Below are 17,985 nucleotides of genomic sequence, written 5' to 3' on the forward strand. Positions count from 1 at the left end.
GACTGATCTTTCTTAGGGTCTCTTCGAGGGCTGGTCATTTTGGTTTTAGTTTCATTTTAATAAAAAAAATACAGGAAATGATGTGTACCAGTCTTCGTATTTATTATGATTTTACATAATAAAGTACAAACTAGTCATTAGTCATAATAATAACAAAGCTGTTTTTGTCTTCAAGCTAAATTGATCATTTTTCTTCAACAACTTTTGCAAAGAAATGGCAACTCTTGTTCGCCTGTTTTTATTTTGTCAAGAAGAAGCTCAATGACCAGCATGTACTCTTGAAGTCTGGCTCAGAAGAGAAGATCTCGCTGTGCAGCTTCAGTGGTCTCGAAGGAGGCTATTGCAGGATTTGGGAGCCTCTTTTTGTGTACTGTGTCCACATACTGTTGAAACATTGGCCAAACCCCAATGGAGTCTCTCTGCAATGGAGATTTTCAGCCCATCTGTGGCACCAGAATGCTAAAGAGAACAAATATGAGTCAGTAAGCGCTGCCTTCCCCTCTTGCTGTGACATTTTTGAAAAAGGCAATGTGTGGCATTCAACAGTTTCTCCGTTTACCATACTGAAGAACTGTTGTGCTGTCACAAAAGGTTCAAGACGTCCATATTGCTTCGTGTGTTCTCGCTGGAGGAGATTCAAGAACATCCTTGGACATCCCTGTTTGTTTACAAATCTATGTTTGTACTGTATATGTATCTGCAAGTGCAGATAATTCTTGCAGAGGTTGGACACATTGACAGTTTCTCGAATTTTGTACTAATTAGCAGGGGATGGAATATCTAGGCATTTCAATTCAGAGTGCTTTGACACGATTATAAAACCATTATCAATCCATCGCGATGCAGCAAAATGTTTGATTTCTATAATTTACCATTCAAATGACAAAGCCCTCTAGCTGTCGAAGGAACTATGGAGGAGCAAAGGAGGAAGTCAGGTGATAGAGCGACAACAGTTTTTTTAGTTTCTAGGGTTTTTTTAAAGGTGAAATTTGTAAAATATAGCCAGAATTTGTTTGTTGAAACTTGTTTGTTGCTAGCTACTGCAAGCTAATTAGCTCATGGCTCAGCTAGCCCATGGAGCCAGCTTGCCTGGACCGGGACCTCTGATCACAGGGTGAGTCACCACGGGTGGGGCCCAGTTCAGCAGAATTTTACCACCTGAAGGTGGACAGGTTGGACACCGAACTGGGACTGAACACTCCCTCAAGACATAGATTTGTTAAACGCTTAATTAGCATTATATCCAGAGTGGCAAAATGTATAGTTCAGCTCCTAATGGCTTCTTGCATTTTAAGTTTTTTACAAACCTTTATCTAACCAAGGACTTTTAACAGTTCCCTCAACCAAGATAAGGAGCCTCTGGGATAGAATAACTCACTATACAACAACACAACTTTTAACTATTCTCCAAATTGTGTAGATGGATGCCAGTGTTTTCTATTATCAACACACATATAAGTGTAATGATTTATAAAATAGTATTGTCTGCATGTTATCATTCAGCATTACGGGGACATTGGATGAGTGTATAGAATGATACAGGAGTGCAATTGGACAGCCTCTCATTACATTTTAATGATGTGTCTTCAGTGAGGGCCTTAAAAGCTGTCTGTCTCTTTGGGGCTGCATGGTAATTGAAAAGAGGTTTCAATCTGGTGCGTGGAAGCCAACAGGGATATATCTGAAAATAACCCCCATTTTAATGAGTGTTCATTAAAAGTTGAGCAATTTCCTTATAAAAATGTACACAGAATTTAATGGAAAGCAGGAAAATCACATATAATGACAAATTAGAAGATGGAAACAGTGCTATAGCCGAAAACTCAGTGACATTCACAGACATTTGTGGCTTCATGTTCATGAAAACGGCGCTTTCAGATGTAAGAAAACAAGATTGGTGTCAAAATGTCATAACCTAATCATTTATTTAATTGTGAAGTAGTGTCAGTTTGCAATAATACTACAGTCAAACACATATTTAAGAAACAAAGACCAGCTGAGACACTTGATTTAAATACATCCCTTCACAATAACACGCACTGACTTAGGGCCTGTTTCAATTCTGCCTTCAATTATCCATTGCTAATTGAATATGAGCGTCCCACCAGAGTTGTGTCTCTGGCCACCAAATGAATCAAGTATAATATTCACTCAACTATTAGCAAGTGGTTTGGACCACCAACAGTGTGTGTCTGCCAACTGAAAATGAAAACTAATTAAGTGAAAACGGCCAAAAATAAGCACATCTCACCGCCAAAAAAAAAATAACCCCAAGCCATCTTGATTTGACCAACACAAGTGCTACTATTAATGGCAGTTTTTGATGAAGTTGGACAGATGTTTCTTTTTTGTATATATTCAACCCACTTTTAGCCTTGAACTGGTCACACTCAACAAGTTTTAGAATCAACCTGAATTTCTGGCAGATTCGTTCACCTTACACGCTTGAGGGAGATCTGGCTGGTATTTCTGTGTACATTCACCTATATTGAAACCCACACAGCTAACAAATTCAAAGACGCATGTGTCATTATTCTAGCAGTGTGCCATTACCTCAATTTGCACAATTTCACGCTACCACACTACAAACCACAACGTCCCTCTCCTAGATTGTGTCCACTTGATGTTTACAGTGCTCCATATTGCGTACTGTATATTCACATCACGTCCCTCCTCTGGGCTGAGTGCAGGGCAATTTCGTCAGGCTATCGGCTAATCGGTGGAGCCATCATTGTGATTAGATACACCTGTGATTTTCTTGATATGACAAGTCAAATTGTCTGCTGTTAAAAGACTTAGCAGAGACGAAATGACACAGCAAAGACAGAACACTTCTGAAAAGTTAATGGTTGACAATCATGCTATAGTACAAATATATATTACCGGAGTAATTCCTCAACCTAGTTTTTCCCCCCGGTTCGATTCAACTTTGCCCCGCAAAAGGTCCGACAGCAGCTTCGCCACCTTTACTCTGACTTAACGTTAAAATTTAAGTGGCTAATGCATGGAAAAAGAAAGTAATCTAAACTGGAGAATGGGATTTGCTTCATTGCTGTAGCACAAACTCCAGTCTGGTAGAAAGTCACTCTACCTATAGCGGTAAATTTAAATTGTCTTCTTGTGTAGCATTTTTGTCACAATGAATTCATAATCTTGCCGTCATATACGCTTGCTGCTCTTATTCCGCATTCATATTCTCATATGTTACCTATAAAACTACTGAACGGACTAACTGAAGTGTGTTAATGATGTTGGACAGTGTCATTAGATCCACTGATTCTGCCCCGCACATAACGCTATGTGATTTGGCCCCTTACCGCCCCTTTCCGCGACCTCCAATTCACTCCAGGTCTCTATATCTCACACAGCTAATGTGACATTTATCTGTAATTAGACTCTTACATATTTTAATAGAAAATGATATCCCTTAAGGTCTCCCTGTCATTTGCATGGGCAGCTCTGATGATAATCAGGTCCTAGAAAAAACATTCTCGATGACATGGGCTGTCGTCCCAAATTAGCAGGTGCAAAATCCTTATCAGGGGAGTGACCTTCCAGAGCACTGCTGAAACTCAGGCAGCATGTGGGAGGAGAGTGGTGGATGCTTCTGCATGGATACGTTTTTATTTGCATCTTATCATAACAGCCTACCTCTGTGAAGCTTTTTCTTTTAGATATTAAGACCACTGAAGGCATACCGTAATTGAGAGTACCATTTATTTACTAATTACTAAGAACACTTTCCTGAGGGACAGATGTCCTGTAGGTTATCTGTCACAGGGTCGTTGGTCAAGCTTCCATCTAACAACACTTCTGTGTGCTATATTGAGACCGAGGTCCACATTTAGTCTGGGGCTCATTGTTCCTCTTCTCTTTTGCGAAAATATGCAGCATCCAATCTGTCTTTGTTGACACGATGGGTCATGAATATTCTATGTGAACGAGTGGGTTTGCTCATACTCCTCATTCCATAAAGCTATTCCTGTGAGGGTTACCATCTTATGAAGAACTCCTTGTGAGCCGCGCTAGTTGGTAGCGAGTGATCATGTGGCATGCTGTGATGAAAAAACTGTCAAACTTGAAACTGCATACTCCAGAGCATGTTGTGCCGTGCAGTTTGAGGTATTAATTAGTCCAAAGGATGCTTTGGGAGCTGAGTGATATGCATCCATACATTAACTGTGATTTCATTGCATGATGCATCACAGCCACCTGCTCTCAGCCACACGTGTCTGTAGTGGTTTTCATGTTTTTTGGCTGTGGTGGGACACAAGATGCAGTCAGGGAAAGTGTTATCTTTGGTGTGTTACTGCCTTTGGAAAGTGTTGAGTGTCCCTGGTAGCATGCTATGAGACGGAGCTAACTGATCATTTTTTTTAACTGAGAGCTTGCTGCTCTTATTTTTAGATCTATCGCTGCTCCAATAATCTGTAGTATAAACCTGCGCATTGTAATCAAAATTTCAACAGCTGTGTCTGGCTGCACAACATCTTATTTTAACTCGTTGGGACCGAAAGCGACAGAGAGTGAGATCGTCTGAGTCACGCTGCATAATTATTGTCGCTCATTGGCTTCAAAGCCGCACATAACAAACGGCTTTTTAAACATATTATCACAACATGAAGCGGATCAGTAATGATGTGATAAGTCAGGGTAAGTATGGAAAACGCTGAATTACAAGTGGAGATGAGATGATGTAATCAAAGTCTGCAAGTCAACTTTTCAATTTTCTATTAAATTAGAGCGCACATGTTCAAAAATGTATTTATATATACAAAGGAAAAGGGAGGGACTGGAGCACACTGATAAACTTACACCCTTTGTGCAAACAAACAAACGTTTCAACACCATGTGGACCATGACATGAGGCAAACGTCGTAAGTTAATATAACAAATCGTAATTTTTAAACGTTAAAGCTGCTGAAAGCGTTGTCGTCGTTTTAGCTAACTTCCTGTCTGCTTTTCAGTTAGCATTCCCCTCCGTCCTCTCTATGTCACCACATGAACGCACAGCTGTAATTGCCAGACATAGCAGCAAAAAGGAGGATCAGGGCAGGACCGCCTCTTTATGGAGTTCTCTGTCCTGATTGGATAACGTGGGCAGGGATACCAGAAAATGTATGGTGGAGGAGAAAAAACGGGTTACGGACCATTGATTACTGTTGGAATATTTGGCTATCTAACACTCAGTTTAATAAAACAATGTCACTTGTAGCAGTTTTAAGTTATGTGACTTCATGTTGTGATGCTTTTTCTTTAAAAGTGAGTGAGTTCCCAAAATAGTTAATAATGTAAATAATAGGAAAACAGTGGTTGGCATTTCATTGTTGATTCTATATTAAAAGCTTTCCCCAGAATAGGGCCATTAGTCGAGACAGTGTTTTACACAGTCCTCACTGTGTGGATGCCCACTTCTATTTTATTCATCCCTTTACTTCCTTAGCACAGCGCTATCTCTTCATCCCTTTCTTCAATCCCTCTTTCTCCATATCAGGGGAGCTCTTTGTTCGGGAATGAGATTAGATGAGTAAGGTGGTCGAGTGTGGCAGATTGGGAGTAAAATGTGAGACAAAGCAATTGCATTTCATATTGAATTGGGAATAAGGGACAACATGGACTCCCCCTGCATAGCCCTCATCGTTTGGACTTCATGCAGAGACCGATGAAAGTCCAGAGGAAATTGAAAGGCCTTATCAGTCAGTCTGATAACCCCACAAGTTATAGAGCCTGTCACTTCTTGCAGAGGAATGCAGTTGTTTAAATTTTAAGTTTTTTGAGAAAGCACAACTAACACCCATGCGATACTGCATCTGTACATGTATGTATGCGATGAGGGACTCTTCTTTGACCTACCACTCGGTTACAACATGCTGAGCGCTCTACATTGGCAAATCTGTCTGTCATGCCATCACACCTTAAAGCTAAAAACTGTAGCTGTCAGTCAACATAAGGGTGAATCTACCCTAGAGAGCTCAGACCCCATGCCTTGTCAGAGCCAAACCACCAAGCCATGTATTTGTCAAAAAACAGTGACTTTTTCATGACAGGAGAGGGACAAACATGTCACCATCTGAAAGGAGACAGGACACAACACAGTTTGAGGTCACGTGCATATTTACCATTTATGAACAAAATATGTGTTAAGAATTTGAAAGTTGGTGCACATAAATGTGACTTATTAGTGAGGAACGAGTGAGGAATGAGTCAGGTACAACCTAAAATAAATAAATTATGAATCATCAATGAGTAATTCCTGAATAACTGATTCAGACTGTGAGATACTATATTAATTAATCATTAGGTAATGATTAGTTCATAAATATTTGTGAACTGACATATTGATCACTTTCTTCATGAGTCGTTCCTGATTAACTATGAACCAGCTGCTGGATGGTAAAGACTATGGACGGCTCATTAATTACTTATTATTGAATCATTAGTTACCCTTTTTGTGCCCCTTCAACTAAAGTGATACATAATACTGAGTAGTTACCAAGTAGTCCATTGCTTTGACAATTCCCCTTAAAACGCCAGTGGCTACTGCTAATATCACCTGAGGGGGGATAAAAATCACTAACAAATGATTAAGTAATTAGGTATCAATGAGTCTACTTAGTAATTGCTGTCATCTCTGCTATATTTAGTCCTCAAATCACAGTTATTCAAGAACCACTAACGCTTACCAGGTTGTTCATGACTAAATACTCAAATGTATGTGTACCATATTGTCCCATAAAGGGAAAAAAACATCATCAACATCTATTGCACTTTTAGCTGACACTTAAAACTGTGCAAAGAGTTAAAAGGAGCAATTTAAAGTTCTGCAACAATTATTCAGTAATTCAAAGTAAGCAAAAAAAAATCTTCAGTCCTGCTGGGCTACAACTATAACCACTGATACAGACAGAAGTTTTAGGAACCACTCAAGTGAAACAACTGTTTAAAGGGGACTTATTATAAAAAAAAATCACTTGCTTATCCAGTGCTTATGCACATACATATGGGGTTTTGGGATTTCCTACAAACCCAGAAACTGTGAAATAAGACGATCCAGCCAGTTGTTGGCTGCGTTGGTCAGAAAACAGGATGTTCAACAAGACATTCAGAGTGCTTCTTACTTAAAATAGAAGCCTATGCCAAATAACACCACTCCCAATCTGAGAATCTCCACCCAATCACTTGAGACATACAGTACCTTTGCAAAGGTCAGCCTTTTTTTTTTCTCATAAGCACCTGACCTGCTAGCATTACGCCGGAGGTAAGAGTTAGGCAGAGCTGCTCGGTTGTTGGTTGCAAAGACCAGCACAAAAGACTACACCAGCCCCCAGCAGCCCCCCACAACCTCAGAGGACATTTTGATGGAAAAGCCCCCACAACAACTGGAAAACTCTTGCGTGTGATAACCATTTTACTTTGGAAGGGCCAGCACAAAGCTAAGAGCTGAAAAACGGAGCGGTTCTGTTGTTGGCTGCAAGAATCAACAGAAAAGTCCTCATCGACTCCCATCCGAGGATGTCAAGACCGAGCTGATTAACATTATTTTTGATGGATGTGACAGAAATATCTCTCCAACAGCTGACAAACTATTAAATTGTGTTTGTGTTTGTGTGTTTTACGCTTGAACTGCTCGAATGAATTGACTAGACAGTCTACCTGTTTGTCTACCTATGTACCTGCCTACCAGCAAACACTCTGCCAATGCACTCATTGCGCGTGACCGGAATCTTCCAGATGGTTCGGGGCGGTAATGTTGCTAAACCTATTAGCAAGATAGTCGCACAAGACTGGCAGGTAAAGTGCAGCTAAACAACAGCCATGTTCGTTGTTTACATTGATTGTGATGATATTATGGCTTTTCTGACATGTTAATATCACAGGAAATCGTTGGATACAGTTAACGTTTACAGCCTCGCTCACAGTACAGAGCCCCGAGGTGAAAATGAGCCACAGAAAGAGCAAAAGACTTTCGTTAAGCAGCTAACCCAGTGGCAAACTGGCACATCCCTCTTAGCCGAAGAACAGAGCCACTGGCCTGAGGTATGCTCTTGATGACTATATTGCTTGTTAAATGATTGTTGCATTGAACAGAGTTGTTTATTTCTGAAATTATGAGACGTTCATGTGTTTTGTTGGCGTAGCAGAATTGGAGGAAAAGGCCTGACGGGAGGGGGTGGGATTGTCAGTTGGATACTTTCACAATTTATCTCGCTCTCGCTGGTTTCTACAATCACCAGCCCAAGATTTAACAGTCTGTTGGAAAAATTAAACTTTAATCATCCCAGATCTACCTTTCACCTCCGTTGTTCTGTTGCCTCCTGACGTCTGGTGTGATCCAGTTGTATTTCCCAGCGTGCAGTGTTTGTGGGGCTCCTCTTTTCTGGATCACATCTGTCATGGGTGGCGAGAGACTGCCAGAGAGAGGGAGAGGGGCTGAAAGAGAAAGGGAGAGAGCTTTGTGAGCTCTTCAGTGCGACATCTGCTGTTACACTGGGAATTCTCTCGCATGCAAAGGCTGTGTTGGTTTTGCAGGCTTCTCTTGGTCGTTCGGCTCAGAATGAGAGGGAAGCTCTGTATTTGCTACATTTCAGAGTGGACGTGACCGAGCGACCTACCGGTCTCTATGCTGCGTCCTGCTGCAGTGTGAGAGCAGAGAGCAGAGAGCAGAGAGCAGGACTAATGTCGCTCAGGAAAAGAATAAACTGAGAGAGAGAGAGAGAGAGAGAGAGAGAGAGCAGGTGAGATTGGTGTCATGGTAAATTTTTCACACTTCTGTATGAGATGACTGGCAGCTTATCATGTCACTTTGTTGGGATGCCTGTGACAGGGGAATTATTGATAATATGAATGATTTGTGACATATAGTCACAATTCAGTTTCAAACACTTGTGCTACATCTGTGGAGGGTTGTAAAATCCATAATAAATACTGAGGTTACACTGAGCCGCTATGTAGTTTAGGAGAAGAAATTCAAACACAAAATTTTAATATTTACAATATTAACAAGGTGATAATACAGAAAACTCGAAATATTTTTTTTCATAACTGAATAAACAAGCTGTTCTTGAAGAACTTAAGTTCCCCAGAACATTGTTTGAAGCCAGAAAGGTGGCAGGGTCCGCCAAATACAATCAAAGTAAAACAGTATGAAACTGTGTTTGTTTATTCAGTTTATTCACAAAGAGAGTTTGTTGAGTTTGTTTGTTTAGGCATTAAAAATCAGTTGACAAAGCTCTTTCTCTTCAGATTAAAACTTCTTCCCAAAAACTACATAGTGCACCTTTAATGGAAGGATTTTATTTCTAATATGTTCAAGATTTTTAGAGAAGGGTAAGGATGTCATTCACAGGGAGAATGCTCACCAAACATTTTTCAGACAATTGTGTTACAGTATTAGTTTATTCAACCTTTCATACGGTAAATATTTTTTGGGTTTAAGAGGACCAAGTCCGATTGCAGACACAACAGCAGAGGTATCCTAAATGGTTCCAACAGCTGATCGAGGATAAAACCACACTGAATTCTCTGAAAAATGAAACCCTTATGATCTGACAGTGGGGATTACATTACATTTGAATTATTAAAGGCTCCAAGGTCAGGTGTGTAGTAATGCTATTGTGATTAGGATCAAGAACATGTTGAATAAAGCAAAAAAAAAGCTACTATTTCAAGCCAACCTCGAGTGCATCACTTAAACATCCTGATCTCTGCATTGTGTTAAATCTCTTTTGATACTTCAGCCAAACTGCTCAGTAGCTTCTGAGCCAACGCTCACCTTCATCTGTGTGCAACTGCTGTCCCTCTCCCTGCAGGTTTTACATCTAAAGCAGGGGAGTGTGTCAAAGCGTGACATTTATTGGAATCGGCCTGTCCAAAAGTTGCAAAACAGGCCAACTATGTGTTAACGCTGCACTCAAGGAAGACCTGAATTGACCTTTTGTTGCCGCTGTGCCAATCAGATGGGACATTTTTACAAGAAAAAAAGAAAGCTGCATAAACTGGATGTTTCCATGTGTTTCCATGACTACGTAGTGACTGCGCTGCGAAAAATGAGCCCTTGCTGGATGTTACTTCATCAGAATGAGATGTGGTCGAGGACTTTGTAAATGTGCTGCACCCGATGATGATAAAACGAAACATGGCCTGTAGTCGCACAGTTACAGTGACGGAGCACACGCAGTGCTGTGAGTCTTGCTGAAGACACAAAACAGGAAGTGCAACGGGGAAAAATAAGTTTGACTGGTTGTCTTGGGTATGATCGCCTCAACTGGGAAAAATGTGAGACTGGCAAGACCGTCACCTACCTGGGGACGGTGATTCAGTCAGGAAAAGGGGATTACAGGTTAACCATCACTCACCATCTGCCAATGTTTGCTAAAATGGAACTATGGTGTGTTATTATCAACTTTATTTTTTAAAATCCTTGCAAAGTTGCAGTTCCCTTGACATACTTGATAGAAGCCCTGGGTTAGGGTTAAGTGTGTCTGGAGGACTTTTTGAAATATGTCGACTGGTGTTTAAATGCGAAGTGTGTTCAATGTTCAATGACCAGAGGAACAATTTTCACTGCCGGTGGAGTGTGGGAGCAGGTGCCAACTCTTTTCAGTAGCAGCGAGTGCAGTGCCGGTTCAAAAGATGCCGTTTGGCACAGATAATCTAGTATTGTGAGGGGTGTACAGATCCAGTCATAAGCCTCATGAACTGGTCAGAGACTCATAGGGGCCACCCTGATAATATCAAACATCACCCAAATCTGGATGATGATATGATTCATCCTGTAGAAGATGAAGAAGCTGCCAAGCAATAGTACGTTTTTTTTTTTGTTTTTTTTTCACTGCAGTACATTACAACAGCAAGTTATTCACCACAGTAATCTCCGTTTTGTTTACGACTGCTTCCTGATGAGATCACATGAGAGGGATCGCTTGTGAGTCACAGCTTCAGTCTGCAGAGACATGAAGGCAGATTGTGAAGCCACTGCTCCACAGAGAGGTATTGAACGTGTCTTGTGTCCAAATGAGTCCAGATGAATAAGTGTTTTGTAGCATATATAGTTTATAGCAAGCATACATACTCAAACATGTTCGGCATCTTTAGGAAATCAAGTACATGAAACCACTTCAGAAGTACAAGTTGATACAAAATTAGCGCATTTAAAAGCAATGGGACCTGCAGATGCTTAACCAAATTATGTGAGGGGTGCGTTGCCATGAATGTGAAATTTCTTAGTTGATCCCCTCAGAGACTTCCTTCAGTTTAAGGATTCACATTAGATGAGTAGAAGGATGCATCTTCAGGCGATGAGCGAGGCAAAGGACAGACTTTTTAATTTCTTTATAGTAAACTCAGGGTGGTTAAGGGGCACTTCACAATGCCAATGAGTAGACAGGGTGCTGTATCTTTACCCAGGACTTTTGACAGGGGCTTAAAAAAGTTTTCCTAAAGTGCAGTTAATTTTGAACATGACCAGAAGGTGTGTGCTGAAATGACAGGGGGTGGAGGGATAATCTATTACTGGCCTCACGAGGGCCAGGAGAGTATTCTGCTCATTTAGCTTTGCTTAAGCGCACACTATAGAGCACTGGACACTGTGTAACATTAAGATGGACACAAGAGAAATAAATAATCAACCTGTAATTTGACTTTTTCCCTCCAGGGCTCTTGAAACTGGACCCCCATTTTGATTTTTGCAAGCAGAAGGAGGTCAGATCTAAGGATGTAGTTGTGTGGCTTAGTTGGACTTTACTGCAAAGATCCTTAATGAATCCGTGAACCTGGAGATAGCGAACAAAGGTATTTCGAGGCAGGTTTTATTTGCAGGTCTCTGACTGATAGGATACCTTAATTATTCCAAAGCGTGTAGGCGGAGTGGAGTGTAGAATATTTAAACAGATGGTTAACGCATTACAGGCCAAATAGACTGAAGCTCGTATTTTTCAGATGGCCAAAAAAATCTTTGATGAATAGTTTACTGCTAAGTTAAGTAAAGGAGAGCCTGTCAAAAGTGCAAGTGAGGATGCAAGTGAGGATGCGTGACAGACGAGAGTTTCCACTTTACACCAGTCCAACTCATCTTCACATTGTCAACTGGGTGTTTTTTTGTGTTTGTCTGCTGCCCAGTAGTAAAAAAAATGAAATTAGGCAGGCAATTATCCCATCTTGCTTCTTGTAAAGCGCTTTTTTTTACTTTTTCCGGCTGCCTTGCCTGCACATACACATGGGAGAATAGTTTTATCAAGCTTTTAGCACGGACTCAAACACAGTAGCAACTACCTGTTAGACAGACAGCAGTGCACAAAATGTGTTGGAGTTTCTCTGAGTGACGCAGGATGTTCCACAGGGCTCCATTTTAGGTCCTGTACTATTCACTGTTCATATAAACAATTGGTATGATGATGATGATGATGAATGATAACACATTTACATAAAAAGGATGCAACCCTGCTGCATTTTTGTAAAGGAACAGGTCCTGTTTCACATTCAAGCATTAAGGAAGCAGCCATTCTGTCTCTGTTGAGTTATGGAGATGTTATTTATAGACATGCTCTTTTAACCTTAAACACCTCGATACTGTCTAACCCTCAGCGCTTAGATTTATTACTGATGGCCCATATGGCACCCGTCATTGTGTCTCGTATCAGGAGGTGGGCTTGCCCCCCCCCCCCCCTTTCCGTTAGGCAGGATCAGCACTTCTATCTATTCATCTATACAAGACATCTACTTCAAAAAATGACCACCTTATCTATCGTCACTCCTGCGCTTAAGACATTATACTCATAACACTTGTTATCAGAACTGGCTGGCACAGTGTGTTCCTGCAGTAAATACTAATTGGAAAGAGACAGCCTTCTGATATTTCGCCCCGTTTCTCTGGAATAGTTTACAGAGTAGACTGAAACTGACATCAGTGGTGCAATTCAACATTTGGTCGGACGTCTTATTCATTTTAGGTGTGATGCTTTTTACCTATTCTTTTATCTCTTTGTTCCTACAACTAGGATGAGTTAGAATGCAATTATTAGTAATGAATTTATGCTATTGTCTATATGAATGTATATTTAAAACTTTGCTATTTTATACTATATTATTATATTTCTATCTATCATGTGTACAAGCCCTGCTGAGCGGGGTTCGGGAAATTTTGGAGACTATATTATATGCTGTATCCATGTGCATTTTTTTAATTAATTTTGAGAGTAACAACAATCACTGAGGACATACTGTCAGTGCCAACACACAGAGGACAGGTGGAGGAAAATTCAACATAAGTCACAAATATGACACAATTTTGAGATGACTCTTCTCAGTTCAGGTTCTCAGTACATTGAAATCACCTTCACTGTCAAGCTAATTGAGCAGAGGAGCACCACTGCTGCATCTGTGCTTTTTGGAGCCGGGAACACTCTTTACCTAATGTACTGTGGCCTTTTTTTTCTTTCTTATTAACATTTAGGTGTGGGGTAGCCAGGCAGCGGGAAATAGCCTGATTAACTTTAAATTTAGCGGTTGCTACACACAGGGAAGAAAAAGAGGTGCTGGAAGATCTTTGACTCGGAAATTTAGTTTGAGTTTGATTTAAGGATGAAGGATGAAGTACGAGAATACAGAGCAGCTCTGCTGGCGACGTGTTGCCAACCTTTGTTCAAAACGCCCCATCAAATAAATAGTTTTAGTCATTTGTCACTTTATTTTAATATTTCTGTATTGAATGAATTAATACAGAGGCAGAAAGCGTGGACATGACCTTGGTGTCCTCAGTGGTAGCTACAGGCCTGATTTCTCTGGCATCACCATTATTGTTGAGCTTATTTTTGTATTCAATTTTTTTATTCTGAACTCAGGTTTCACTTGTGAATGAGATTTCAACCTCAATGTGACTTCCTGACTAAATCTTCCTGAATCAAATACATTTATTGAACCCTGTCAAAGGCTGTTCATACGCTGGGCATTTTCAAAATTTGACTTTACTTTTGAAAAAGGCAGGAAACCAATTACCTCAGACTATTGCATTCAAGTTGTCAGAGCTAAAGAGTTTCAACACCCTAACATTATTAGACTACTTTACTTATTTTACTAATTTTTAGGCAATCAGTTTCCTCATTTTCCTTTTTAAAAATAAACTTACTTTGCCAGATTTTACAACGTAGGTTAATACAAATAAGAGACAACGCGCTCAACTCACGTATATACTGTAGCTTCAGTACGGGGTTCTGAATCCCTCTTGTAGTGAATAAACTAAAGAAAAATAAAGGCCAGCACTCCCATCAAACTGTTTATTCTTGCCACACGGACGTTTCGGGTCAGATGCCCTTCTTCAGTGTGTATTCTGGCAAAATCACATTAAAACTACACAGGTGTGCTCATTATAGGTTATCCAAAACTGCACAGGTTAATAATGTACAGATTACAAAATAAAGAAAGGTATCCTGGCTTTAAATCAAATAACAGATTTATATTTTCGGACACGATGTTTACTTGAATAACTCAATAATTCTGCACCTTCATGCCAACAGGAGAAGATGAAGCAGTGTGTCTAAATATGCAACAACTGTAGGAGAGAGACTGGAAAGCATCGGGTGAGACTGGCTCGTGTTTTATAGATCGATCAAAAATCGAAAACCAGAAATAGAGTGGGATATCTCTTTGGATTCTCCATTAACCCTTACAAAATATGATTTCTCAATCTCCAAAAATATTGAGTGACTTTTCATGTAACCTTCATTCCATCACATCCTTCCTACCGCTGTTCCTCTCCTTCCCCCCTTCTTTACCTCTCTGAGGCCTTGTTGACCTTATTATAAACATTTTGACCTTTTTCACCGGCTGGCTTCTCCACTTGCGGACAAGGGCACATTACAGGTAAGTGATCAGTCGAACAGAATGGCTGACAAGGTGCTCAGATGGATAGGACAGTGGGTGGTAGAGTGCTGGGGGCGGGGCTCAAGGTGGAAAGACTTGTGAATGTCAGAGACGAGGGCAGTGCCGAGGAAGGAAGAAGGTGAGAAACACAGACGAGTCAAGGCACCCTGGCACTCTGTTCACTGTCCAGATGACCCCTCTCACTTTCTCCCAGCAGAAGGATGTGCCTGCCAGCGACTCCGTCTATCATGTTGACTCCAACAGCTGAGCAACATCTGTTCATTAGACTTGACAGATGAAAGAGAGGCACGGGAAGATAGGATGAAGAGGATGAGAGCGGCTCCAACGTAATATATCTCCCATATAATTACAAGGAGCTCATATAAACAGTCCTGGTTCGCTGTTGTGTTCCCGGTCTCGTGTACATGTGATCCGCACACCAGGCTGCACGGATAGGTATCACGAGAGGGGAGCTGCGAGTGTTAATCGAGGCATTTGCTTCATCCGTCACGCTTCTCTCAGCTCCATTGTGCCGTGCTGAAGGTCTTTCTCTCCATTACATTGTTTTGTTGCTTTTTTCCTCAACCTCTGAAATGTCACAGGGAAATGAGCACAAAGCATTGACATGGATGAGAACCGATAAATAATACAGCGTACATTACCCTCCTCCTCTCCTTCTCTCTACTGACACGCCGCCTTCCATCTGCCCTCGTGTGTTTACAGGGGGACAAGTCGGTGGAGAGCAGGCACCTAAGGGACGCTGGGGCCAGGAATACTTCAGTGCACATTGCCTACCCATTCACAAACAAAAACATATGAATCTTGTGCACGCTTCCATGCAGAACTCATTTTAATTTTTAATATGCGGAACATAGCACGACCTAGTGAGAAAAATACTAACGCTCCAATAACTTGCAGATAAATATACATGATAAAAAAAAAATCCGAACTAAGAAATGCACATTTTACCTTCCACATTATGCATGTTTATGATTATGTAGTTTATTCTGTGTGCATGTGAGGGGCTTGGATTAGAATACAGGCTGAAACAGAAACAGTGGCCATGAATGTATTGAATCCGATTTTATCATCCTTGGAGACGGGTCGCACCACCCGGGCCTCTGACAAACACTGAGGTTGAGAGAAGGGATTAAAAAAGAAAGGTCAGTGAGAGCAGGACCGAGACAGAAAAGAGAATTAAGTCATCACTATAGCTATCTGAAGTTCAAACACAACACTCTGCCCACTCCCCTCCATCCTTATCTCTCTCCCACAACAGTAACACTGGTGGCTGCCTGCATGGTAGCTGGACAAACCTTTTTCTTCTGGTGATAGGGTGTCGCCGACACATCTTTACAGCGTTTTTCATGTGTTCCTTGGCATTTGGTGAGGATTGATAAGGATGTACCTTGGTTGGAACAAAGAAGAAGAAAAAAAACAGTCATGGTTAATGAAACATCATACAGTGTCTCCCTTATGTTCGACGTGATTGAAGTTTGAAAAAAAATATATAAAGGCCATCTGTTTCTCAGCGTCAGTCGGGACCAAACGGACACTTTCATTTTATTTTATTTGAGACGGTCAGGATTCACATATTGACTTAACCTAGACTATACTTTTATGCTTAAATATCATTAGCAAATTGCTGTAATTTGGTGTACTGCTATATATACATATATTATTATCATCTACTACTTTGGATCACTAGTGGACTCACGTTTGAAAAAACGTTGCGCAAGTGCCCTCTTGGATGCTCCCACAGTTAAAACGTGATAAAGTGCCCTCTGGGGTGCCCTTCCAGTGGACAACATGTGAGCTTGTGCCCTTTTTATTTATTTGCCCGTCAAAAAAACATCCTGCAGTTCGCCGCTGCTTTGGAATCTGTCCAATTTAACTCATTATCTGGCAGTTTCTCCTCACATATAAAGTTGTAGTTGGTGGTGTGAGTATTTTGCTGTGATTTGGTGTGTTTTGATGATCTCAGCCGTAATGATGTCTGCCGTCTCTCAAATATAATGGAACTAGGTGGCATCGGGCTTGTGGTGCTCAAAGTGCTAAAAATGTAATTTGAATAACTCAACAGCAATTTCTCTTTAAGGAAATCTTGAGTGTTTTAAATCTAACTCATTGTGCACTCCTGTTCCATTGAATTCATTTGAAACTCATTTTCTTCCTTAATAACTTCACTAGTTTAAAGTGAAGCATGACAAAGGGTTTGGTCATTTAGCCGTCCTTCCACTGTCTGGATTTTGTTGACTGTTCAGTGTTTTAATACAGAAAAATGTGCTTTATCTTCTTACTCTCACTGTTCCTCCACAAGTCCACAAGTTTTACTTTATGCACAGAACAAAGCACCGGTGACTGATTGCCTCTGACCGTAATCACTGCCCGCCTGATCACCTGCATCATCTCACTTTGTCATGTGCAAAACAGCAGCATACATCAGGGAGCTCACCTGTCAGCACGACTTATTCTTACTGCCTTTACTCATACGGCTGTGCTTCAAACATCACACACACGCGCACCCAGGCCTTGCAAAAAGTTCCATTTTCTCCTTGAGTAGTTTGCTTCTCATCTTTCTACATGACTCTAAGTGAGGCTCTCCTTTACAAAACAGACAGTTATTTCATAGCATTGAACATTTTTCACACTTGGCTACAAGTATTTTTTTTCCCCACACAGTCAGTGTGTATAGCCGTGTACGGCATTTTTCATGTTTTCCTTTGTGATTTAAGCTCCGCACGCATGTGTGAGGAGTGGATATGGATTTTCAAATCACCAAAGACTAGATGCATGCCTTAGGATCGTGTATTTAATTGTTAACATCGTTCCAGTTGACATACCTGATTTGATGCTACTGAATGCCGAAGTGCCCCCCACGGTAGATAAAACCTAATAAAGGGCCCTCTGGGGTGCCCTTCCCGGGAACCCAAACGTGATAAAGTGCCGGTGTTCACTATAAATGTCTTACGACTTTCTTCGCACTGGTGCCCCGCTGCATACAGCCGGTGCCCCCCTTTTTTTCAAACGTTCTGAGTCCGCCACTGCCTGTTTAAGTAAATACAGGCTCCATTATGAATGATAAAACATGCTGATAGTAGGCGTTACAGTAATGCAAAGAGACAAGCT

The 17,985-nt window shown here is 40.9% G+C and overlaps 1 long non-coding RNA gene across 2 annotated transcripts in view; it reads right to left on the bottom strand.

Moving 5' to 3' along the window:
- Window positions 1–220: 220 nt before the first annotated feature.
- LOC311264305 overlaps window positions 221–17,985 on the bottom strand; it is a 53,798-nt gene continuing 36,033 nt past the window's right edge. The window contains exons 2-4 of one of the 2 annotated variants that reach the window (XR_014623443.1): window positions 16,173–16,264; window positions 8,289–8,430; window positions 221–459 (exon numbers count right to left, since the gene is read on the bottom strand). This is a non-coding gene — a long non-coding RNA (uncharacterized lncRNA). Of the gene's footprint in view, window positions 460–8,288; window positions 8,431–14,365; window positions 15,988–16,172; window positions 16,265–17,985 lie in introns of those variants that run through there. The other variant, XR_014623444.1, reaches the window with a different exon arrangement.

The sequence above is a fragment of the Pagrus pagrus genome (genome assembly GCF_965226575.1).
Source record: "Pagrus pagrus genome assembly, chromosome: 10".
In the NCBI taxonomy this organism is placed as follows: domain Eukaryota; kingdom Metazoa; phylum Chordata; class Actinopteri; order Spariformes; family Sparidae; genus Pagrus; species Pagrus pagrus.